The sequence below is a fragment of the Bos taurus genome, chromosome 25 (assembly GCF_002263795.3).
Source record: "Bos taurus isolate L1 Dominette 01449 registration number 42190680 breed Hereford chromosome 25, ARS-UCD2.0, whole genome shotgun sequence".
Classification (NCBI taxonomy): Eukaryota; Metazoa; Chordata; class Mammalia; order Artiodactyla; family Bovidae; genus Bos; species Bos taurus.
Genome location: NC_037352.1, coordinates 5,567,389 through 5,593,632, shown reverse-complemented (window position 1 = coordinate 5,593,632; position 26,244 = coordinate 5,567,389). Strand labels below are relative to the sequence as shown.

General features: G+C 44.6%; 1 protein-coding gene across 9 annotated transcripts in view; it reads right to left on the bottom strand.

The window, feature by feature from the left end:
• The window catches only part of RBFOX1 (RNA binding fox-1 homolog 1), a 2,433,924-nt gene that overhangs the window by 1,046,724 nt on the left and 1,360,956 nt on the right, over positions 1–26,244 (bottom strand). The window lies entirely within an intron of this gene.

Sequence of the window (26,244 nt, the reverse complement as noted above, 5' to 3'; positions counted from 1 at the left end):
TATTACAAATACTGATTAGAGTTCCCTGTGCTACACAGTAGGTACTTGTTGATTGGGCTTCTCTAGTGGCTCAGAAAGTAAAGAATCCACCTGCAATGCAGGAGTCCTGGGTTCCCTCCCTGGGTCGGGAAGATCCCCTGAAGAAGGGAATGGCTACCCACTCCAGCATTCTTGCCTGGAGAATTCCATGGAGAGAGGAACCTGGGGCACTACAGCCCATGGGGTTGCATAGAGACAGACACGACTGAGCATCCTTGTTGATTTCCCATTCTATATAGAGTAGTGTGCACATGTTAATCCCAATCTCCTAATTTATTCCCCAACTCCTCCTTTCTGTTTTGGTAACCATTTCCCCCTGACTTTGAGCCAGGAATTCAGAGGGTATCCGTTCTAATTTGGGTTTCTATAAATGCCTCAAGTCATAGAAATGTCTTTCTTCTCTAAGTCTGGTTCTTTGAGGAACCAGATGTTGATGTTAATACATTAACACTGCAGAGATTAGGGAAATGCATTTAGCAGCACTTCCCTATGAGGCCATACAGTATTTGTGCTTACACATGAATATTTTAAAATCACATCATCATGAGAAGAATCTGAGTGCACATACACACATTGAGTGCAAATCATGTACATGCCATCACTGAATCAAAAGCACTTCTTGGAAGATTATCACTGTCATAGGTACCAAACACAAGTGAGGAGCAAGTCTGGAGAAGCTTTAGAAAGAACATGAAATCTGCACGACCCACAATTTCCATGGGTCTCTGGATGGGTGAAAGCGGGGCAGGGAGAGGGGGGTGCGGGGGACTGTGGGAAAAGGGAATGAACTGCAGCTGGTTGCGTGATTTTAAGCTTACACTTGGCAGTTCTGTTTCCATAGAATTTAAACAGCAAATGCCTGCCTTTGTGGCTTGGGTTGGCAGGCGGGCATGGAGTGGCACTCTTTGGGATACACACTATTGATGCCTGTTGTCTCCCTGCTTTGAAGACTGCATTCACCCCTTTAGTAACTGGAAGTGTTCCCAAGATGTATATAATTTCGTGGATGGAAGAACACCAATTTCACAGAACTTAAACGGCTAAACCATGTAGTGCTTAAATTATGCAAAAACAAGCTGCGTCCCAAGGACCAGGGAAGCCTGGGCATCGTGGTCCTTGGACCGGCTGTCATCCATGCGCATCCTGATAGCCCGCTGGGCTTCCTGAAGCACCCGCAGAGTGAAAGGGGAGGGACCAAGGCTCAGAATAAGCCCAGGAGGGTCTGCAACGTCCCCATTTGGAAAGAAGCTTTCTGCTACTCCCTGGTCTGGCTGAGGCCTCCCTGAGGGACAAGAAGCTGGCACCTGGAGGGGCAGGTCTGCGTGGAAACCTGCCTGATTGTGTCGAAGGTGATTTTCCCTTCACATTCTTACCATTTAGTCCTTGAGGAAGTCATGGCTCTACCACAGTGGCTGCAGGATTTAAATGAAACAGCGCACACCAAGCATATAGCCCAGTGGAGGGCATGTGATTACACCTTCAGGGAATATTTTTGTTAAGATGTGGCATTTTCTATCAGAGGCCAGAAAGAACCTATTTCTTGCAAGTGGGAATCAATGTAGTATATAAATCAGAGGAACAGCAGAAAAGAAAATTAGGGAATATTCATAGAGTGAGAGAGGATACAAAGCCACCAAAATGATATTTTTAAGGAAAAAAGATATTGAGATAGGAGATGCTTTCGTGGTGGAATTTAAACACAACACTCTGTGAATGCTCTTTGTTAAAATTATAGGTGGCTTGGGGGAAAACATCAGCGGAAACATCAGATATATCATTGTTGTTATTCCTGAGTGCTGAGATCAGTTTACTTTCCTGTATTTTTGTATATATTTTTATTTTTTTTTTTTAAATTTTATTTTGTATATATTTTTAAAATGTCCCACAATGAATGTATTATTTCTGTGTAATTAGCAACTGGTGTTTGTGCTTAGCTTGTATTAAAAGTGTAATTTAAAAAATCTGGAACTCTCCCCCTCCCAGTAAACTTAACTAAGACCATTCACTGCCAGTAAAATGGCCAATAGTACCTCGTGTCTTTATTTTCTGTGAATTAAGAAGAGAAGGAGGAATAAAGAAATTGAACAGAATACAAAAGCAGACATCATGTATTTATTTAGAAGCCCTTTCTATTCATGAAGGTGGCTAGGGAAGGAAAGAAAATGACAAGGAATTGAGGTCTGAATGTCCTCTGAAACTTTCTCAGCATCATGCCCACCTTAGGCAAGTGATGCGGTGTCTCTAAGACTCAGCTTTCCTCATCTGTAAAATGGCTCTAACACGACCTGCCACATAGGTTCATTTAAAGATCACCCTAAGTACGAACAGAAAATGTAAAAGATGAGCTGAAAATATCCTGGCTTGCTTCACATCAAGCTCTTTTCACTCAAAGGACAAAGGAAGCAACTAGAGGAAGAATCACCCTTAAGAGTGGTTTCTGTTCCTCCAGGCGTCCCATGTTTCAATTACTTTGCTGACCAGTTAATGGTCATTCATTACAGGGGGCTTAGCCATCATGTACAAATTTAAGCCGATCTTTAATTTCTTCCTCCAGGGCTCCAGACCAACTTCTAGGACGTTGATAAAGAAGCCGGCCTCCCATCATGATGGCCACCCCCTGATCTCACCCACAGAGTCAGCTGGTTTGCTTTTCAAGGACAGAGCGGACTGCAGCCCTCGAAGTAATGGATAGCCTCCTGCCTCTTTCTGCTGCAGCAATTTCTAAGATGGCACAAGCTGATGATGTTTGCAAGACTTAAGTTCAGGGGGTTTGCTGTGGCCAGCGATTGATTGCATCTTGATATTCCCTCTCTTCTGATATTTAAACCAGGGAAAGGCTGACAACATCTGCCCTCAGTGGCTGCTCAGGAAAATTACAAAATCAAAAACTACATAGAAACCTACCTGTCTTGCTTTTAGCTAATTAAAACAGTGGCCCCCCCCTGCACCCGGGAGCTTTTCCTTGGTCCTGTGCTGCCACCTACTGGCCATACTAGCTTCTGCACCAGCAGCCCACAGGTTACAAGCAGGAGACTGAGAAACATATGCCTAGGCAGGTGTGTTTTAGAAGCAGATCTTACAGTTGGACCATAAAAACATGTTAATAGCCCAGAAAACCATAAGTATATTCAATCACTTTCTCTGTGCTTAAACATACAAATGAATGCACCCAAGTTTGAAGTGCCCACAATGAGCTGGTAATATCTCCCTCACAATCGTAACAACACTGCTTATGACCAGCAGAAAAGAAGGGGACAGGAAGCAGGCACCTACCCAGTGACAGATGCTTGCACCTAGGTGACCTCGTTGCATTCTTACTGCTGTTTCATGTAAGGGAAAGTAGGGTTCAATGTTATAAAACCCACCAAGAAGCAACTTGCTGTTAGCTGATGAAAGAGGGCTTTGAATCCAGGTGTGTTTGCCCAGGAAGCTCAAACTGCTGGCCATTGCCCAGCATGAGCCCCTCCACCCCACACTGCTGTCTGTACTGAGACAAGAGCACGCAGATCTGAGGGCTTGTGGTCCCCTTAGACCTCGAGATCCACTTGATTTGTGCAGGTTGCCTACCTGCACACACACACACACACACACACACACACACATCAGGGCTTCCCCAGTGGCTCAGTGGTGAAGAATCTGCCTGCCAATGCAGGATACATGGGTTCGATCCCTGGGTCTGGAAGATCCCTAGAGAAGGAAATGGCAATCCACTCCAGTATTCTCTCCTGGAGAATCCCAGGGACAGAGGAGTCTGGCAGGCAACAACCCATGGGGTTGCAAAGAGTCGGACACAACTGAAGCGACTGAGCATGCATGCAGGCAATGTTGTCAAATGACTAGTTCGCAAAGTTAGGTGGCTGCCTACCATCTTTTCTGCCTTACAAAGATGAATCGCAGAAATTTAAATCATAACCACATCAGTGATCCTTGTTAAGCATCACTTCTCCCGCCTGTTAGTGGTCAATTTCAGCTGGAAAAGTAGAAGGGGGAAAAAGTCAAATGATGTTATTTTAGAATAGAATTCAAGCCACAGGAGGTCAAGAAAAACCAGAGAAATGAATGATATGGTAGTAATAATTATAATTCTACCACTTAGTAAGCATAAATGACCAGCTCCATTATAAGTACTATCCTATCTTTCCTAATTATCAACCACAAGCCTAGGTCTCTTGTGAACCCATTTCACAGATGAGGAAACCGCAGTTCCAAGAGGCAAGTTAACTTCCTCAAGACCACACACCATCAAGCAGCAAAACTGTGTTGAACTCCATCATAGTCAGGAATCTAAACTCATCACCATGCCTTGCTTGTCAGGCAGAAAAAGCATAAAATACTGCTTTCCTAAACTCTCTGAGAGCATGGAGTAAAGCTCAGAAACATGTGAAAGAAAATAAACAGCTTGGCACTGTGGTTTTTATGATGAAGAAAGTTCTGGTACTTATTTAGCCTCCCCAGCATGAGTTAACAAAGAGAACTTGAAACCAGAAAGGACAGGAAGACCTTGCCTATAAAAAAAACTTCATCTTTTTCTTTTTATTTTGTTCAAAGAACACACCAGGCCCCCCTTAGCTGGTGTGGATGATGAGTTTGAACTTGGATGAGTCCATGCTTCAGTGCATTTCAGTTCAGTCACTCAGTTGTGTCCGACTCTTTGCGACCCCATGGTCTGTAGCACACCAGGCTTCCCTGTCCATCACCAACTCCCGGAGCTTGCTCAAACTCATGTCCACCAAGTCGGTGATGCCATCCAACCATCTCATCCTCTGTCATCCCCTTCTCCTGCCTTCAATCTTTCCCAGCATCAGGGTCTTTTCCAATGAGTCAGTTCTTCACATCAGGTGACCAAAGAATGAAGTTTCAGCTTCAGCATCAGTCCTTCCAATGAATATTCAGGACTGATTTCCTTTAGGATGGACTGGTTTGATCTCCTTGTAGTCCAAGGGACTCTCAAGAGACTTCCCCAACACCTCAGTTCAAAAGCATCAATTCTTTGATGCTAAGTTTTCATTATGGTCCAACTCTCACATCCATACATGACTACTAGAAAAATCATAGCTTTGACTATACAGACTTTGGTCAGCAAAGTAATGTCTCTACTTTTTAATATGCTGTCTAGGTTTGTCATAGTTTTTCTTCCAAGGAGCAAGCATTGTTTGTTTGTTTGTTTGTTAATTTCATGGCTGCAACCATCTGCAGTGATCTTGGAGCCCAAGAAAATAAAATCTGTCACTGTTTCCATTGTTTCCCCATCTATTTGCCATGAAGTGATGGGACCGGATGCCATGATCTTAGTTTTTTGAATGTTGAGCTTTAAGCCAGCTTTTTCACTCTCCTCTTTCACTTTCATCACGAGGCTTTTTAGTTCCTCTTTGCTTTCTGCCATAGGGGTGGTGTCATCTGCATATCTGAAGTTATTGATATTTCTCCTGGCGGTGCTTAGTTGAAGCCTTTAAAATTTTTGAGCAAAGCATGTACTCAAAATACATGACATTGTTTTCAATCCATTTGAACTTAGCAAAAAAAAAAAGATAAAGAGGCTACTTCCTAGAAGGGAGGGCACCATTGTAAATATTTACTCATTGGTAGCAAAGGATTTCAAGTGTTATATCTGTATGTCCCTCCATGTCCAAGGAGCACCTCTTGTGGAAACCAGCCAGGGAAACTGAGACCAAGAAATTAAGCAACATGGTAATGTCTGGAACAAACACAGACAAATCTTCACTTTGCATCCTCAGGACAAGATGTGTACTTGTTTCCTGAACATCAGTTCATTCATGCATCAACTTCACCATTTTTTCCCTATCCCTGGGTCACCTTGGCAATGATGAGGTTATTATTTTTCTTTAAATTGACTCTTCCGTGCTTCAATAAAATTTGAGACTCTGTTCTATCTGAATACCAAAATGGAATAGATGAAGATGATCAGACTAAATTGGTTGAAAAGAAAGCAATGTTCCTCAATTGTTAAATTCTGTCTCAGTATTTTTGTCTGCTGAAAGCTCTCTCTATTCAAAAAAAAAAAATTAGCAAGTGTCAGGGAGGTGATGGAGACATACTAGCGACACACGGAGATGTTGCTTTTGACATCTGAAAGACTGAAATGGGCTTGAAAGGGAAATCACCTTCTCACTCCATGATTCAAGTATATCCAATGACAAATCTGTGCACCACACAAAATGACTATCTGGGGAGGATGGAATGGTCACCACACTTGGAGACACTGTATAAATAGCTGATCTATCCACCATCCTATCTGAACTACACAACGAGCCTCATCAGCTATTCCTGGTCAGTGGGCTTAAAGCACTTCTTGAAACTAATTGGTCGGAGCCTCTATTCTGAGGCACATGGGGCTTCAAGGATGTCTGATATCAGTTCAATGTATCTCGCGCATCTTGTGCTTCCCAAAGCACATTATGGAAGGAAAATCTGGAATACGACCGTTTCTCCAAATGTAAATCCTTTCTGTTCTTGGAGAGTGTCTACGAGATCTCTCAGGTTTCTCTTTGTTTTAAACGACAGGATCTGGTGACTTCTGGGTTGCCCCATACAGAAGCCATGTATGATTTACTGGGGAGACTATGTTTGAGAAGGAGACTATATTCTTTCTTTGAAAGTGAAAGTGAAAGTTGCTCAGTCATGTCTCTTTGTGACCCCATAGACTATACAGTCCATGGAATTCTCCAGGCCAGAATACTGGAGTGGGTAGCCTTTCTCTTCTCCAGGGGATTTTCCCAACCCAGGGATCGAACCCAGGTCTCCCACACTGCAGGTAGATTCTTTACCAGCTGAACCACAAGGGAAGCCCAAGAATAGTGGAGTGGGTAGTCTACCCCTCCTCAAAAGGATCATCCTGACCCAGGAATCCAAGTGGGGTCTCCTGCAGTGCAGGTGGATTCTTTACCAACTGAGCTATCAGGGATATAGTTCATTGTAATCACTGAAAATCAAGTTTGCAAACAAGATATTAAAATAATTTCTTTGGAAGGAATGATGCTAAAGCTGAAACTCCAGTACTTTGGCCACCTCATGCGAAGAATTGACTCATTAGAAAAGACTCTGATTCTGGGAGGGATTGGGGGCAAGAGGAGAAGGGAACAACAGAGGATGAGATGGCTGGATGGCATCACTGACTCGATGGGCATGAGTCTGAGATGGACAGGGAGGCCTGGCATGCTGCGATTCATGGGGTCACAAAGAGTCGGACACGACTGAGTGACTTCTCTTCTCTTCTTCTAGTATATACATGGCAATGCCACTTTCTCAATTCATAAGGAGACTATCTTGAATTGAGATTGTCTGTGTGAAACAGAATAGATAATATAAACTATCCCATAAATATTCTGATATTTTATTATAACTTACAATGAAATTATCACATAGGCTAAATAAAATATTTTATTCCAATGAACTCCATCTGCTCCTTTTTGCCTTTTTATTAGGACTGTTGGAGAATGTGGTATAACACGTGCGCCTCGCATTCTATTTCTGTTGGGTTAGTGCTGGATTAGAGGCTCAGTATCATTCCCTATTGATGAATCAGTCAAGTAATATGTAAAAATTCTTCCCTAAAATCACAACAGACTATAAAAATAGGCCCTTTAAGTTTACAAGGTAAAAGTCACTGGTGGATATTTTAGAAGCTTTGCTGTCTCTGTTCAGCCTTCCTCTAATATTCCTAACCTTTATAACGATGTCAGAAGATAAATAGCTCCCTGTCTTTAAAGTTAGAAAAGAGGGGAAGAAAGATTTCATGGCTCATATGTCTATGGATAAAGTAATTCAACTTGGAACAGTCCAAATGCGTTCCCTAATCAAAGATATACTTTTAATGAGATTTTATCTTTGATTGAAAATGTAAGGCTGTAATGAACCGCTGGGTCATTATTCTGCTTCCGGGCTTAATTTTTATTTAATTCTAACTCCCTGATGTTTTGGATATGGAGCTCTTAATTTATGCTGGATATTAAAAACTTTTTGGGGGATCTTTTCATGTAGGTAGCCTTTTGGGGCAAAAAGTCCATTTTGAACTTACAGTAAAAATAAAGACTTCTAGTCTGCATAGAGACATGCCATGAACATCTGTGTCTTTATCTGAATTTACACAGGTGACCAGTCAAGTGTTACAACCGGGCGTTAACTATCACCAAGTGGTTGCGTGTATGCTAAATTGTTTCAGTCGTGTCTGACTCTTTGCGACCCCATGGACTGTATAGCCCACCAGGCTCCTCTGTCCATGGGACTCTCCAGGCAAGAATCCTGGAGTGGTTGCCATTGTCCCCAAACCTTTCTCGTCCTGCAAGCCTTCCTCGGGACTCCCAGTAACTGCCCTTCTCACTTCTCGGTCACTGTTTCTCAGGTCGCTGCAGGCTTCTCCCTCCTTTTTTTCCCATCCACCATTTTTTCAAGGTGCTGCAAACCCCGACGGGTACCATCTCAGCAAACACAAAGCACATCCATCTGGAACACTTTACCCTGCTTGAATCTGCAACCAGATCCACGGGGGCCCAATGGATTCAGTCAGCTATCAGATACAGTGTTGTAAAAGCTACCTCGTTTTGCAAAAAAAAAAAAAACAAAAACAAGACACCTTCCTGGGGTTGTCTTGGCAACCCATCTCATGCGTTTGGCTTCCTGGTACCATTACAGATGAAACATCACAGACTATGGTGTCTTGTTTTGAGATTATCTTTTTAAAATCTGTGATATTCTAATTCTCAACAGGAATACTGACTGTTTATCAAGATCCCCACTGTTACAGCTTTCAGTCATGTGACTGCTGTTAGCAACTATGCATTGAGTGATTCCTATGGGCCAGGCGCTGGAGACTGGCCATTGAGATACATTATGGAGAAGGCCCACGACAACCTTAAGAAGTGGGTACTTTCATTATCATTTTTGTTACAGAAGAGGAATCAGAGATGCATAAAGGTTCAGGGTTATGGCCAAACTCATTCCTAAGTTCCAACCTGCACGGCTTCTAAAGGACCCCTTCCAATCCTTTCATTATGACTTCATTTGTCATGGCACTCAAGAAATAGAACCAAAAGGTTAGGATAGGTTGATAGGTAGGTAGATGGATGGACAGAAAGATAGACAGACAGACATACAATTTAGATAGATAGGTAGATACTATACATGTGGATATATAAAAGATAAGGACTTTTTCAATTTGTCTATGTATCTGAAAAACAGAGAAGCTGATGATGTAAATTCTAGTCTAAGAGCAGTAGAAGAAGAGATGAGATGTCACAGCTCTAACAGCAAGGCAGAAAAAAGACCCAAATTTCTGCTTCCTCTGCCTTTTGTCCTACTCAGGCCCTCAATGGATTGGGTGATGTTCACTCACGCCAGAGGGAGCAATCGAACAGTAATTTACTGAGTGCAGACTCAAATGCTAATCTCATCTGGAAACACCTTCTAGACATACCCAGGAATAATGTTTAATCTGGGCATTCATGGCTAGTCAAGCTGCCACACAAAGTTAACCATCACAGTGGTTTACTTTCTAATTATTAGATCATAAACTATGAATATGAAAACAAATATTTTTTTTCTCATGCAAACTTTATATGTAATCAGAAACACATACTACCTTACATCTATTATGATTCCAGGGGTCTCTGATACAAGTATATTCACCCTTTTTAATGACTACAGAACATTCCAGTATGTTCTATATGCAATAGAATAAGCCATCACCTTAGGATCGGACCTTTAGGATGTTGCCAATCTTCAGACATTGCAAATAAAAGAACGGTGATGGTTTTTGTTTCTACTAAGTTGGCATAATTCTCAGGAGTCAGATTGAGTCCGAGGAATAATTATCTGCATGCTTCTCCACAGGTCCATGTCCTGTGACTTTTAAATGATTTCCATCAAACTATAGCACAATTGGTGAAGAATATGGGAGTCAATTTCACTGCAACCCAATAGGGGAAGGGGTAAAATTCTTATTCTACATTATGTGACTAATCTAGTACATAGATGAGTGTTTCACAGTGGCTATATGCATTTTCATGCAGCTATCAAGGACACGTGTTTACCATATGTTTGATTCCACTTATAATTTCCTTTCTGTGAGTTTTTGTTAGTTCCTTAATGATCACTCACAGCTTTCACCATTTCCCCATGAAAACACTCCAATCATCAGGGCAACATAAATATTTGTCAGTTTATGAACTGATACACTGGATCAACAGAAAAACTCAGTCCAAATAGATCAAACTACAAATTATATTCTTTCCTTATTGTAAGTTAGGCTGCTATTTTAAGGGGATGCAAAGATGCACTGGAAGTTTTCAATGACTCCTTGGACTTGATTCTCTGTGGGCCATGGAAATGAGTGGTTTCACTGGATCAGGTGACTAAGAAGAGCTGTCAGTCTCTTTGGCTGAGTTAGAGTCTGCGAGCCAGGCTCATGACAAGGATCTGCTTTGGACATTTGCTTCCTTAAACTAAAGCCAGAACATCTTGAGTTTGAGACCTGTTCTGCTGTCAAGGATCTGTCAGCCAATCCACCCAGAAAACCTGTAGGTTACAAAGAAAATAGGGGGGCTTCCCTGGTGGCTCAGTGGTAAAGAATCCACCTGCCAATGCAGGAGACGTGGGTTCGATGCCTGGTACCAGGAGATCCCACATGGTGCCGGGCGACTAAGCCAGAGCACCACAAAGACTGAGCCGGGCTCTAGAGCCTGTGCTCCACAACAAGAGACTTCACTGCAATGAGAAGCCTGCACGCCCAAACTAGACAGGGGTCCCCACTCGCCTCAACCAGAAAAAAGCCCACGAAGCAATGGAAACCCAGCTCAGCCAAAGTAAACAAATGCATAAAATTATTTTTAAAAAGAAAGAAAGTAGGAAAAACCTCTGGCCGACCTGCAGCTTCTGATAGCTTTTAGTTTGCAACGGCTACAGTAAAAGATGCGTTCATGATGACTTCAACAAATTCTAAGTGAAGGACAGGGAAGCCTGGCGTGCTGCAGTTGACGGGGTCTCAAAGAGTCAGACATGACTTAGTGACTGAACAGCAACAGCAAACCTATAATCAGGACACACACACGCAAAGCTTTAGCAACTGACAAGAACTCCACATAAAACATGCACTGGACTATGTGTGTCAATGAGTGTCCACACACGTGTGTGCATGTTTTAGCTGCCCCTGTCTTTGAATTCTGCTGCTATTATATCAAGTACCATCAAAAATTATTGCAGCCCTCTCGAGGCTGAGATGGATGGCATAATCCCTGGGTTTTCTGACCTTGATGAACATGAAGAAAATTTCAGCTGAACTGTGCAAAAGTGCTGGGACAATATAAATCATGTTGAGACAGGGCGTGCTTTCTATCTCAAGCATGAAGTCGCCCAATCACACATCACAAAGTGAGATGATAAAACAAACCAACTGAATAGAAAGAAATTAACTAACGTTCACTCCACTCATCACAAAAAAAGCCGATGGCCATTTTTTTAAGACGAGATGACAGAACTATCCTAGAACACCAGCTCTGCACTTAATTGTTTCCTAAATGCATTTTAATTCAGAACTTAAAGGAAGAAGTATTGCTAAAAATTACACCGAAGAACAGACTTGCTTCTTTTAAGTAAATGACAAATAATAATAGCTTTCATTAATGGTATTAAAATGTAAGCAATTCAGCCCCAATTAATACAGAATTGCAAAGAGATGACAAATGTCATTAGTGCTAAATCACACTTGTAAAATCAAGGGATCAAAAACGTAACCCTGCCCATCTGAGAGTGAAGTCAGGTAAATTACCACCAAAATGTTCAATAGAGTAGCTTTCTCAAGGGCCAAGAAAAGTGTGGTTACACATGTCTGACAGAAAGCTCTTATAAAAATTAATTTCTGCTATGATTACCAAAGGGGAAAGATGGGGGGAAGGGTAATTAGGGAGTTTGGGATGGACACATACACACTACTGTATTTAAAATGGATAACCAACAAGGATTACTGTACAGCACATGGAACTCTGCACAACATTATGTGACAATCTGGATGGGAGGGGAGTTTAGGGGATTCAGGGATACATGTATATGCATGGCTGAGTCCCCTTGTTATCCACCTGAATCTATCACAACATAGTTAATCGGCTATACTCCAACATAAAATGTGTGCATGCTAAGTCGCTTCAGTCATGCCCCACTCTGTGCAACCCCATGGACCCCACCAGGTTCCTCTATCCATGGGACTCTCCAGGCAAGAATACTAGAGTGGGTAGCCCTTCCCTTCTCCAGGGGATCTTCCCAACCCAGGGATCGAACCTGGGTTTCAAACATTGCAGGCAGATTCTTTACTGTCTGAGCCACCAGGGAAGCCCAATATAAACTAAGAAGTTTACAATTATTTTTAAAAGAAAGCTCTTATATGCTGAATTTTTTTTAAGCCATGTACTATCTATAAAAATGTTTGACTGCAAGTCATGGACTGCATGACTCCATGGACTGCAAGTCTATAAGATAAAAAGAGAGACAGGCAAGCTCAAAAACAAGGCCAAGTAGTGAAAGTCATAAAAGCATGAGGCTCCTACGTTCTCTTCATCTTTGGGCTTAAATACAGAGCAATGCTGTATGTTTCATTCATCAGCTGCCACATTCCCCACCAAGCACCATCTCCTCCCAGCACACGTGATGTGCTGTAACTCCCACTCGTTCACCTTTGGCAGGCATCACTAATCAATCATGCACTCTGTCTGGTAGAACCTACAACTTGGACTCCTCCTCATCAACAGCATTCTACGCAGCCACTATTGATCGATCTGAGTTGACACCAGAGATTAAATAAGTTTCCAATTGTTGGCTGTGAACCTTTCACTGTGCTTTCCAACCCTTCTCTAAGCACTCTCACCCAGATTGATAAGTCCCTACAGGATACAGAAAACCCACTGGGGAGCTGGTATCTAGTTGAAGCTTTGTCATTAGCTTTGCTATTTATTTGCCTGGTCCTAGATAAAACTTTGGAGAAGGCAATGGCACCCCACTACAGTACTCTTGCCTGGAAAATCCCATGGACAGAGGAGCCTGGTAGGCTGCAGTCCATGGGGTCACAAAGAGTCCGACATGACTGAGCAACTTCACTTTCACTTTTCGCTTTCATGCATTGGAAAAGGAAATGTCAACCCACTCCAGTGTTCTTGCCTGGAGAATCCCAGGGACGGGGGATCCTGGTGGGCTGCCGTCTATGGGGTCGCACAGAGTCGGACACGATTGAAGCGGCTTAGCAGCAGCAGCAGCAGCAGCAGATGACACTTGTCTGATCCTACCAGAGATCTAGGAGGCTGAGACATGGATTAAAGGAAGAGTAGGAGGAAAGCAAATCTAAGAATGCAACAATAAGATGTGGCAGTCTATACAATGGAATATTACTCAGACATAAAAAGGAATGAAATTGTGCCATTTGCAGAGACATGCAGGGACATAGAGACTGTCATACAGAATACAGTTAAGTCAGAAAAACAAGTATCATATGTTCATGAATATATGTGGAATCTAGAAAACCGGTACTGATAAGCCTTTCTGCAGAGCAGGAAGAGAGACCCAGACATGAAGAATGGGCATGTGGACATCGGCGTGGACTGGGAGGTTGGAACTCACATACACACACTACTGTTGCGGTGTGCACTCAGTCGTGTCTGATTCTCTGAGACCCCATGGACTGTAGCCCGCCAGGCTCCTCTGTCCATGGGATTCTCCAGGCAAGAATACTGGAGTGGGTTGCCATGTCCTTCTCTAGGGGGTCTCCCTGACCCAGAGATAGAACCTGCATCTCCTGTGAGTCCTGCATTATCAGGCGGGTTCTTTACCACCAAGCCACCTGAGAAGCCCTCGTATTACACTACCATGGCTAAAATCGAGAACTAGTAGGAGCCTGCTGTACAGCCCGGAGAGTTCAGCTCAGTATTCTGTGATGACCTAGAGAGGTGGGATGGCGGGGGAGGGAGGCCTAAGAAGCAGAGGATATATGTATACTTAGAGCTGATTCACTGCTGTACCACACTGTAAACCAACTATACCCCAATTTAAAAAAAGTGCAAAAGAAGGCCAACTTGCTTTCATTGAATTCTGCATCCAGCCAGGATGGTAAGTCCTCTAAGCATATTAACTCACTGATTTCCACCACCAACCCAGAAAGAAGTTTTTCATATCCTCTTGGTTTAGCTGAGAACTTGAGCATCTGAGAGGTTAGATAAGCAGGAAGTGGCCAAACTGGGGTTCAAACCCAGCCTGTTGAGAATCCCAAGTGAAAGCTCTCAGCCCCTGCGTTATACCTGCGATTCTTCAGACAAACTTCCGAAGCCAGAAGGTACCTATCAGACAAACAGCCTGATCCACATCTCCAGCTTTTCACAGTGCTGTGTTACTTCTCAGCCCAGAGAGCTCCTGAGAGGTATGCCCTGCACCACCCATCCTCTGTCATTCGGGTTCCCAGCCCATCAGAGGTTGGTTTAACTCCTCACCACATCCATTTGAGAAGCTCTTCCCATTTTTACATGCCTCTGCCCCTCCACCACCACCTTCAAATTTTCCTGAAATATATGAAAGAGGAAAGTACGACTAACATCTCATTTTCAAAGTTGAGTAAAAGAGAAAGCATCAGTCAACCTGCAGATAGAATCTAAGAGGCAGGCACAGAGGCCCCTCCTGGAGTTGAGAAGCTCTTGTAGACAAAAGTAACTCTCAGCCATGCGGGGAAGTGAGGCGCTGACTGGTACCACGAGTGTTCTGATCACTGAAGAGCAGACCCATTGAGGACCTCGAGAAGAGACCACAGGATGAGTTATTAGGGGGAATTAAATGCAGGGGTGCACTCTGTGATGTAGTTGGCATTGGCATGGGCTATTTCGGTTCCACTAAGCACTCTGTAACAATAATTCTCATAACCAGAGCTCCATTTACGTGTGAGATAGGCACTGAGCCTGCGATGCATTCAAGGTCTGCTTTTTTCTTTTATAATTTAATTTTTTAATTTCTTGTTTTCTCTCCTGTACAGCAGCCCTAGAAGAAGCAGCATAGCCTCATGGTTAAGAACCCAAGGCAGACCACCTGGATTTGAATTCCATCCTACACTGTCTCCCTAGGTGATCTCTGGTGCATTAGTCACCTCCTCATTCCCTCAGTTTTCTTGTCTGTAAAATGGGGGCATTTTACAGGATCTTTATAAGGACCCAATCATATTAATAAAAGGCACAAAAAGCCATGTCTGGCATATACAGTCACTGCTGCCTGTGTGCTAGTTGCAACGATTATACATCTTCTCTTCTGGGAAGGAAGAAGGAGTCTAGGTTTCCTTTAGGAACTTCACTCTACGTTTGGTCCACGTAGGTCATTCAGAGGGGGCCCATCCTACTTCTGGTTGCGGGTGAGAGACATGGACAAGGAGAGGACTGTTCCCTACAGCTCTGGGACTTGGTGCTGGTGCGTGCTAAGTCGCTTCAGGCGTGTCCGCCTCTGTGTGACCCCCATGGACTGTAGCCCACCAGGCTCCTCTGTCCCTGGGATTCTCCAGGCCAGAATACTGGAGTAGGTTGCCATGTCCTTCTCCAGGGGATCTTCCCAACCCAGGGATCGAACCCAGATCTCCCACATTGCAAGGAAATTCTTTATCATCTGAGCCACCGGGGAAGCCCTAGTCTGCTCTACCCCAATATGCTAAGGGACTGGTATAAAGCCAATAAGCATTTCTCGGGGGCTGTACTGACACTATTGGAAAAGAAGCTCTTCCTTTCCGTGGTAATCTCATTTGAAGTTTAGACCCCAGGACGAGTAATACCAGAAGAGAGCCCAATTTGACTGTCATAGGACCCAGGGACTATCTTTTCTTTCTCTTTAAGCTGGTTCAACTTGATTTTCTATTATGCAATGGAAGATGTCCTGATTAATATTATTATATTAAATTAATATTGTTCTCATTATTGAGTCCTCAGTAATAATCCATACATAGCATGCATGATCTATCCCCATTTTCCCAAGGGTGTAGCTATGGATGAGAAAGCTATGGTAACTTTTCTGAGATCTTGCAACTAGCAAAGAACAGAATCAGGATCTATTTGATTCCAAAACTCTTTTGTACTTTACAACACCATTTTTTTAAATTCATAAAGGAAAAAGATCAATCTCTTTTCTGTTACAGTTTGTTCATTTACCATGAACTTTTTACACTTGATCTTAGTTCCTGGTGGCTCAGACAGTAAAGAATCTGCCTGAAATTCAAGAGACACGGGTTTGATCCTTGGGTCAGGAAGATGCCCTGGAAAAGGGAAAGGCTACCCACTTCAGTGTTCTTGCCTGGAGGATCCCATGGACTGAGGAGCCTGGCGGGCTACAGACCATGGGGTCACAAAGAGTTGGACATGGATGAACAATTAACACTTAACCAAAAGGCCAAGAAGCAATACCAGAAATCTTTTACAAAGTACAATCATAATTTCTATTTGACACTATTCTGTTTATCATATAAAAGATGATAGAAACCACTGCCCTCAAATCTGAGGATTCCAATAGAAGATCTGAAATGCAAAGTGCTCAAAATCACGGCATTAAACTAACAGAAGAACATGTGCCTCGCTCTTTCTGCAAAAATCCCCTCCATGACACCATTCTCTTCTTATTTATCATTCCACTTTCCCCAGCTTTCCTCCATTTTAAAATTGCCACGCAGAAAAATTTGGTGCATGACATATTTTGGTGTGCAGCTACTTGGATTTTAACACATACATAGATTTGTTTAATCACCAGAAAATCAGAATTCAAAGCAGTTCTATCACCTAGAAAACTCCTCTGTTATACTTTTGCAGTCACTACAACATCGTCTTTTGAAGTAAATTATGTAGAAGTGAACAAAAATGCAAATGATCTCTTGGCAGCCACCCCCCTCCACCATTTTTGGAGGAGGCTCTTCTCCAAAGTTCATTTCCATTCTCCCCTCTGTGAGGTTCTGAACACACAACTAAAGACAGGGAGGTTTATCATCCCTTCTCTTGGCTGGTGCCCAAGTTTAAGTAAAACTGATGTTGGTGGGCTCCACATCTAACTCAACTATTGTTGCCAGCAGAGAGCAAGAACAACGCAGGGTCAACCTGTAGTGGGCACACCAAGTCTCACCCAGATCTTGGCCGCAAATATGTGCTAAGGACAGGAGCTGAGTCCGTGAACATGAGTCATGCTGACCCCTGTTAGCATGCCTGCCCTGAAGGCCACCATTCTTTGGCGGGAGATGGTGGGGACAAGAGTGAGCACCAAGCTCGGCCAAAGCAACCACAGCTGGCGAGTGGGTGCAAACTCATTTGGAAAGAGAGCCTCGCCCAAGAGGAATAAGAGCTCATAATCTGAAGAAGACTCCAAGTCTTGAGTATGCTGCATGAGATGCAGGAGGTGGCACAGAGAAAGGCCAAGCCACAGAGGTCAAGTCTTTGCTGGTGTCAGAGGACACAGCCCTACTCCTTGGCCAGAGACCAGTGCGGCCAGGGCTGACCAGCAGAGGTCTCAGCAGTCACGCGTATGCTATGAGCAAGGAGAGCCCACGGGGCCATGACACTGTCTCTCTGCATCTGATCCTTTCACACCACCCGATCCCCTTCCAGATATAACAGACATCATTCTTGGATAAAGGACAAACATCCCCGTGTGTCTAAGGCTTCCAGTGCCTGGTTCGTGGTTGCTTTCCAGCCCCCTCTCAAGCCACAGACCTCTATCTACTTCTCAAGACTTGCCACACTTCTTCCTACAAAACTCCATCTTTGGATCCCACCCAGGAGTCTCTAGCTTTTGTCCCTCTTCAATTGCAACGCAAATTATAAATCCCTGGGGATGCTTTAATGTTCATTTCCACAGCTTTGGGGCATCCTGGAGTATCTTCCTGTGTAATGCATACACACCATCAGCCTTCAACAAAGGATGTTTGGAGCAGAAAAGAAATCCAATCTCCAGACACATTCTGTGAGTCTCGCCAAATGGCGCTCACTGTAGCAGGCTTTGCTCCTCTCTGCCTTGAGGATCTCATTTCCGTCTTTAATGAGAAACTCTTCCATGACTGCTTCTCATTCTGGGAGAGCCCCTCTGGGTAAGGAGCCTGCCTTTCCCTCTGTCTCTGTTCTGCCTGTCAGAGCCCAGAGGACTAATCCCCTCCCGCCCCCACAGTGAGATAGCAATGCTAAAAGAAAACCAACCCTGGTGACTCTTCTGTGTTCATTTTCAACCTTACTGGCATCTAAGCCTCTGAAATCCAGGAGGTTAATTTATTGTCCATGTTGATCAACTCCCTTACTCCTCATGGCAGCCAGTAGCATATAGAGACGTTAGCTGAGCAGACTCTGACAGGTTCCTGGGTGAAGCCATCCATGACCTGTGGTTCAGAATCACCAAAACACGTGGGTAGGGTTGATAAACTCTCTCACAAATCCAGACCATTCTCTTCCTCTCCTATGTGGCTCTAGCAGTTCAGACTCGTGCCCTTCTGACTGCACTCCAGCCTGGACCCCTCAATTCCATTCTTGCCCATTTCTGGTCAGCCTTGCAGGCAAGCAGAGTTTGAAACATCCCAAATGCAAACCCAAACTTCTTCCTCGATTGCAAACCCACCATTAGAAAACGGTGGGTTTTCTAAACTCTTGATTTGTAATCCATACGCACACTTTTCCTATATGCATCTGATTGTCATTAAATGAACTCAATCATTGTGTCCTTAAGTAGATTGTTTTAAAAATAGCTTACTGACATAAAAGGACAGAGCAGGATCCTTTGTCAGAGAAAGACTGTAACCCTTATTCAAAAGTAACACAATGTCACTAAATTATAGCTAAACAGTATCAACGGAATTGCTTGTCAAGGGTTACTGGTCTCTTGGTTAAAAGAGCAGAATAACAAATGTTCTGGGTCTTTGTGTTTGTTACAGAAACAAACACAAAACAAACAAGACTCCAAACTCTGTCTCCTTGATGTAAACCGAAGGTCTGAGAAATAACTGACGCTCCTTCACTAAGTGATCCGGTCTGCAGACCCCACCATCCATCATCTGAAATCTGAATGTCACACTTGGGTGATGCTAGACCTCAGGAAACTTGGTCTTCCTCGGTCAAACATCTTTAATGGGTTTTTGTTTGTTTCTGTTTCTTGGGGAGCGGGAGGCGGCTGCACCCCACAGCATGTGGGATCTTAGTTTCCCAACCAGGGATTGAACCCATGCTCCCTTCATTGGAAAAGCTCAAAGTCTTAACGACTGGACCACCAGCGAAGTTCCTACCAAACATCTTTTAAAGGAGGGCACCCGGCAGACTACCCAGCCCCATTATTTTTTTTCAGGGTTGGCTGATATCAACTTGTTCTAAACAAAGCCTTCATCCCCCTGCACACCTGCACTCAGCCAGGGCCAGTCTCTGTGGGTCCATCTCTGTGTTCTGTCCCCTCTCTCTCCTTTCTCCTCCATGGCCCCCTCTTTGACTGAGTTAGCCACCCAAGTCTTGAACTACCTCCCTGGTGCCACATAATTCTGGCCCCATTCAGCAAGGTCATGCCCTCCCTTACTCTCTCTTTCACTGGGAAGGAGATGGACACAAAGCCCTAGTCCACTGGTGTAATAAACAACAGCCTCCGTAACACTCCACCTTCTCACCGGGCCGGTCTCCCTTCTGGCCTCTCTTGGACATGCATGTTGGACTCTGATCTCCCCTACACATGTCGCCTTCTTCTCCACCTCTGTATCTTCATCTATGCTGTTCCCTCTGCCAAGAGAGCCTTCATCAGACACTGACCCCGGGGGGCATTACACACACCAGACCTCCTCCTCATCCATGAGGCTCAACTTGTACATTTCAAGCCTTGCAGATCTCATGACTCTTTTCGGAATATATGTTTTATCTAGTTTGCACAAAACTCAGTAGGATGTTTATATTAACATCTGGATTTCCACCCTGGCTGAGAAAGTAGCAGCACTGAACATACCCTCCCCGAACAGCAGCCCCCACACAGGGGCCCCTGCTCTTGAGTTCAAGGCCACCTGACACTTCAAACAGTCAGTCCCCTACATACGGGCCTTCAAGTTGCAGACTTTCAAAGATGCGAACCGCTGTTTCATCAGCGTCAGGAGTGAGTGAAACTGCAGCTCGCCCTCCATCTTCTGTGGCTGACAATCCTTCACTTCTACCATCTCCTGGGGTCTCCTGCATTGCAGGCAGATTCTTTACCAACTGAGCCATCAGGGAAGCTTAACTTTGTTGGAATGACAAAGAAATTGGACTCACTCTTGGAATGGAACTCGCTTGTATGGAGGGGATTTACTGTATTCCCCTACAATTATCCTCTGTCTCACTTCACTAATGTGTGATTCCTGCCTGGATGCAGCAGATGGGTGACTTTGTTATCTCCTGACTTCAGCCAAGCATCTCTTCTTCTGTAAAACATTCCCAAGGTCGACTAGGTCCTATGGGCTGCCCATTTCTCTGAGCCCCCATAACACTTTCCAGGGGGCTCATTGTTTGAAATAAATTTCGTTATAAGTGATACAGAATGTCTGTGGGTGTGGACCCTAGCAAAAACAAAAGAGAAAAGTAGGTGCGGTTGACTGAGTTCTCATTCTGTGCCAGGCACTATACACACGGCTTTGCAGTATTATCTTGTCACTGCCTCAAATCAACATTCCAAGTGGATTTTATTATCTCCAGTTTACAGATGGAAAAATGGACACTGATTTAAAGTACGAAAGGCTCTCAAGGTCAGGTCACAGAGTTGCTAAGTAAGAGAACTGGGATTAAAGTCCAGAACTTTGGGATTCCCTGTTAGCTGAGATGGTAAAAAATCCGCCTGCAATGCAGGAGACCTGGGTCGGGAACATCCCCTGGAGGAGGAAATGGCAACCCACTCCAGTGTTCTTGCCTGGAGAATCCCATGGACAGAGGAGCCTGGCGGGTTACAGCCCATGGGTCGCAAAGAGTCAGGTACGACTGAGCAGTTAACACTTTCATTATCCCAGCTCCAGCGAATATATGGTTTTACTGGGGTCCTCTGTTAATGCCGGCTTTGAGCACAGAATTTTTAACCCTTGCATAGATGCTGTGAGAAGAGCAAAAGCTAGGAACCACACCAGGTCTGTTGGAAACTGAAGCCAGAACTGCCCCCTGGTGCCATTATCTCTTGTCTGCAAGACCAGAAGAAATCCTGGTAGTCCCATGGCCAAGTGCCAGGGGCATTCCAGAAGGCCAGGCTTCACGAGGCTTTGATAAATCTCCACCATAACTCAGAACTAAATGTGGGCATCGAAAGGATGCCCCAGATTGAAAACTATTTACCTGGAAATGGGTGAAGATACCAGTCCAGGTACAAATGCATCAGTTGGAAAGGGCTATTCTTATATTTTACACATTTAATTCCCTTATATGGAGCTTCCCAGGTGGTGCTAATGGTCAAGAACTCACTTGCCAATGCAGGAGACATAAGAGATGTGGGTTTGATCTCCAGGTTGGGAAGATCCCCTGGAAAAGAGAATGGCAGCCCACTCCAGGATTCTTGCCTGGAGAATCCCATGGACAGAGGAGCCTGGTGGGCTACGGTCCATAGGGTCATAGAGGCAGACACGACTGAAGAGACTTAGCATAGCACAGCACAAGGCAGTATACAGCATCAGGGCTAGGAATACAGCGTCAGAAATAACAATCTCTGAATTTACATCCTAGCCTGTGATGTAGCCTGAGTGGTCTTGAGCAAATCTTTTAACCTCTCTGAGCTTCCTTGTTTTCACTTCGTACAATGGGGATAATGATGGTTCCTCGTACATTAGCTGTTGTCAGTATCTGGCGGTACTTAAGGATGCCTGATCCAGATTAAGTATTGAAACAGGAAATGTTCCAAACTCCCAGCACTCACCACGGCACCAGAGCATCACCAGTCACACAGCACAGCTTCACTCAGACCCAATCTGAAAGTTGCCTCAACTTTGAAAACCTCTCAAACTTCTCCCATGCAATTTTGTATCAGATGGCAAACTGTTTAGCCACACCAGGCCAGGCAGTAAGTGAGGAGAGAAAGCCCTGCCGGTGTTTATACCCTTTGACAAATGGGCTCTCATCTTCTCCTGACAGTTTCTCCTCCTGACTGATCCATCAGCTTCTGTTCTCATCACCTGGACCTCGGTCCTCATAATAGTATTGAAATTCAGATGGATTTTACACCACAAATAAAAATGAACTTAAATGCCTCTGTTTCCCACAAGCAATGCGGGTCATGTAAAGTCAAACGCAGAAGGTTTTACAAGCCCGGGCAGCCACCTGGAGGAATGGGTTACCTGGCATTGCCTTGGATAAACCTGCATTGGCTCTGTGACCCTGGCCTGTGGGAGGAGACCTTTTGAGCTCTGCTTCCCACTTAGAGGAAAAAAAAAAAAAAAATGCTACCGGCCTTTCAGATCTGCCTGTGACATCCTCTGGGTGATTTTTAGGAAACATCCAGGAAACCATCCAAGTGCGGGGCCCAGACTCAGGGGTGCTGCTCATGGCTGGGCTTGAAAGTGAACGGGAAGCGGAAAATGAAATCACACTCCGGTACACACCATGAATCCCTCCATAAACAAGTGGGCAGGCTTCTCCAAGAGACAATTAGCTCACCGTCTGCCGATGGAAAAGAGGCGGCTAGGATACAGAGAAACTGAGAAATGGAGAGCAAAAAAAAAAAAAAAAAGATTCTCTCCTTCTGTCAACAGCCTCAGATGGAGCCCAGACTGTGCAGACCAGGAAGAGTGGTGTTATGGCTCTTCATTAAGATGAGGGCTCTCTCCACCTCTTGAAACTCACCGTTTATCTCCCATCATTCTATCTGGTCTAGGATTCAATGGGAAAATGACTGATCTCAAAGGAAATAGCCCTACCGAGTGAAAGAGAGTGGGAAGAGGCGTGAAACTGGAGGAGCTCGATGGGGAGAGACCCTATTGTGTGCGCCTGCTCAGTTGCTCAGTCATGTCCAACTCTCTGTGACCCCATGGACTACAGCCCACCAGGCTCCTCTGTCTGTGGGGATTCTCCAGGCAAGAACACTGGAGTGGGTTGGCATGCCCTCCTCCAAGGGATACTCCCAACCCAGGGATCGAACCCATGTCTCCTGCATTACCAGGTAGATTTGTTACCACCGAGCCACCTGGAAAGCCCCCAGGACCTTACTAGACCCCACTGAAAGCTTGAGATCTTCTGTTTTCTAAAATTCTTCTGTCGAGAAGATCCTCAACAATATGTCAGACGAAAACACGGATGGAAGCACACAAATATATCCCTGTATACAGAATATAGGGAGGAGAGGCAGCCAAGGAGGAAGGGAGGTGAAAGAGAAGGGAGAAACGAGAGAAAAGAAAGCAATTCCTGGAAGCCATCTAGCCCAATGGGTATCACATTAAGCTTTCTTAACTAAAGGCAATCGAGCTTTAAGGAAAACACTGCTAGGTCTCCTCCAGAGCTCTCAGCATTTCGTAAAAATCCACCCGGGGCCAAGGGGCTGCCTCTTCAGAGGCCAGCTGACTTATTATTTTGGCACCTCTGTCATCTCCTGTCACTTCAATTCCACTTTATCAAATTACTGATTTTGCCAGAAGCATTCGGAATGGATAGAAGGGGATGTGCAGGTGTGTGTGGGTGCACACACACACACACACACACACACACACACACACACTCATGCAGGAGAGAGTGTCATCACTTCAATGGTGCAATTTCATAATTACACGTCAGGGTGACAGAGTACCCAAACAGCATCCTAGACACAGTATCCTAGACGCCGGGGCGGCTGTCTGCCTTCATGACCTCATGCCCCATCTCTGGCTTGACGGATAGTACTGGCGGCGCTTCTCTCTGGAGGGTTGGGACACTACCCCTCCTCCGGGGGATCTAGATTTCATTATGACTTTCCCACTGAGAGACAGGACCCTGAGTGGCAGAATTACATCCTGCATCTCACCCCACTTCCAACCATATTAGGACATCCAGAGAAAGGACAGCCCTGATGTGAGACTCACAAACATTAAAAAAATAAAAAACCAGAACAGAACTCAGAGGAAGAAAAAAGAAAAGTCCTTCTCCTGAACAAAGGGAGTAAAATGCCATGAAGGTGTAAGATGGCAAAAAGTGGCAGTGGGTGTGTTGCTAGGAGTCACCACCAGTTGCTTACAAAGTCTCGGTGAATTCACGTGTCATCACGAAACACAGCAGGGCCTTGTGGTCCCTCTCTCCCATGTCCTCCAGCTATGTTTTGTCTGCAGAACAACTTTAGTCAAAGAATAAGTTTAATCAGAAAAGGCAGAAGCAAAGGAAAACTGTCAAACAGCATCCAACAATATGAGTCTAGTCATTAAGCGGAGTCAAGGACCTTTAGTTCCTTCTCAAGGGCAGAAAATAACACTGAGTCATAACCTGGGAGCTGTTTTGCAGACACTGAAACCCCCACCTGGTGGAGAAAGTTAACTACATGATGACCAGAGTGTAGCCATGATAGGAGTTGCCATAATTTTGAGAACTGGCTTCCAGGAAGTGGGAACAAACTGATGCTGGAACTGAAGACTAAGTGCATTTGAAACCATCGAGACGACACAGCCATCGCCAGACCCATTTTAAGAGGACTGTCAGAGCTGACTGCGCTGTTTCTGACCTTATCTCCCCCTCTCTGCATATGGACTTCCAAACTCCCCTTTAAAAGGTCCTGCCCACTGACCGTCCCGGAGGAGCTGGCCTCTGGGCATGTGTCCACCCTCACCCCCCACTGCTCCAGCTGCCGCCCTCTGAAATAAAGCAAACCCTTCTTTCCACCAACCTTGCCTCTTTATTGGCTTTAGAATGGCCAGCAGCCAGACCCCTCTCTTTCAGCAGCAGTCAGTCACGTGTAGTAGGGTTGGAAAACAACAGGCGAGCCCTCCAGACACGAGGCTTCATTTGAAGTGCCCGACTCAACCCAACTGTCTGTGACAAAGCAGGAAGCTTAAGTGTGTGTGTATGAGTCTGTTACTCTTCCTTGAAAACAGCTGAAGTTATGCACAGAATGATTGCCTCTGACTTCTTCCCACCAGTCATCACTTAGAGAGCGCCCATGGATGTGGGGGAGCACTATCGTCATGAAACATGAGCCAAAGAGGGTTTGGGTGGTAGAGTGGAGTGTGCAACCAGCTTACACTGCCCAGAGAATATCCTCTTTGTTCACTTATCTTGCTGGTAACGGAAGTGATGTTGTTTCAACAGCGTCAGTCCTTCTGGAATCTGGACTCCAACACGGCTGGCAAAGAAAGTAAAACAAAACAAACAAACCAAAAAAAACTAGACAGAAACGTGTTTATGAATTCCACGAACATCCAAGGGAAGGGCTTCCCTGGTGGTCCAGTGGTTTAAGAATCCACCCGCCAATGCAAGGGACACAGGTTCAATCCCTGGTCCAAGACGATTCCACATGCTTCCAGGCAACTAAGCCCGTGCCCCTCAACTACGGAGTCCGCGCTCCAGAGCCCCTGCTCCACAACCAGAGAAGCCGTGCAGTGAGAAGCCTCCGCACCACACAGGACGGTAGCCCCCACTGGCCACAACCAGAGAAAGCCCAGGCGCAGCAGTGAAGACCCAGTCCAGTCAAAATAAACAACCAAATAAATAAATCCCAAGGAAGCGATCCTGAACTTCAGAAGCAGGCAGGGAACACGCTCTCATGTGGTGAGCAGAGTCCCTGGGAACAGATTTAAAAAAAAAAAGACGGGGAATACCTCTTCCACCTCAATTCCATTTGCCCAACTCACAACATACAGGCCGGCAGACACACTGGTTTGTCAACATGTAGTGAATGCCAATATGAATTGTAACACCTTTGCTTGAAAACTAGACAAGACACGACTGGAGCTCGGCTCGGATCATCAGGCTCAAATTTAAGCTATGGTATCATCACTCCCTTCAAAGTATGGAGATGAACCCTCCTTAAGATAATGCACGGCGCCTGTCTTCTATTTTAAAGCAAATTTTGTTTTGAGAAGTCCTCACTACCCTATTAATCAGCGGATGACTGAGCTAGCACAAAATCAGGGCTGAAAACCTCTTCTTGAAATAATAACTGCCTTCAACAATAATGGTACAGCTGCAGAGGGAAACATCTTTCAAAGTTGCAGAACGGTGTCAAAAGTAGCCAGGAGATATGGACCTTCAATCCAGTTATTTGACCTTTTTGTTTGTTTGTTTGTTTTAATCCAAG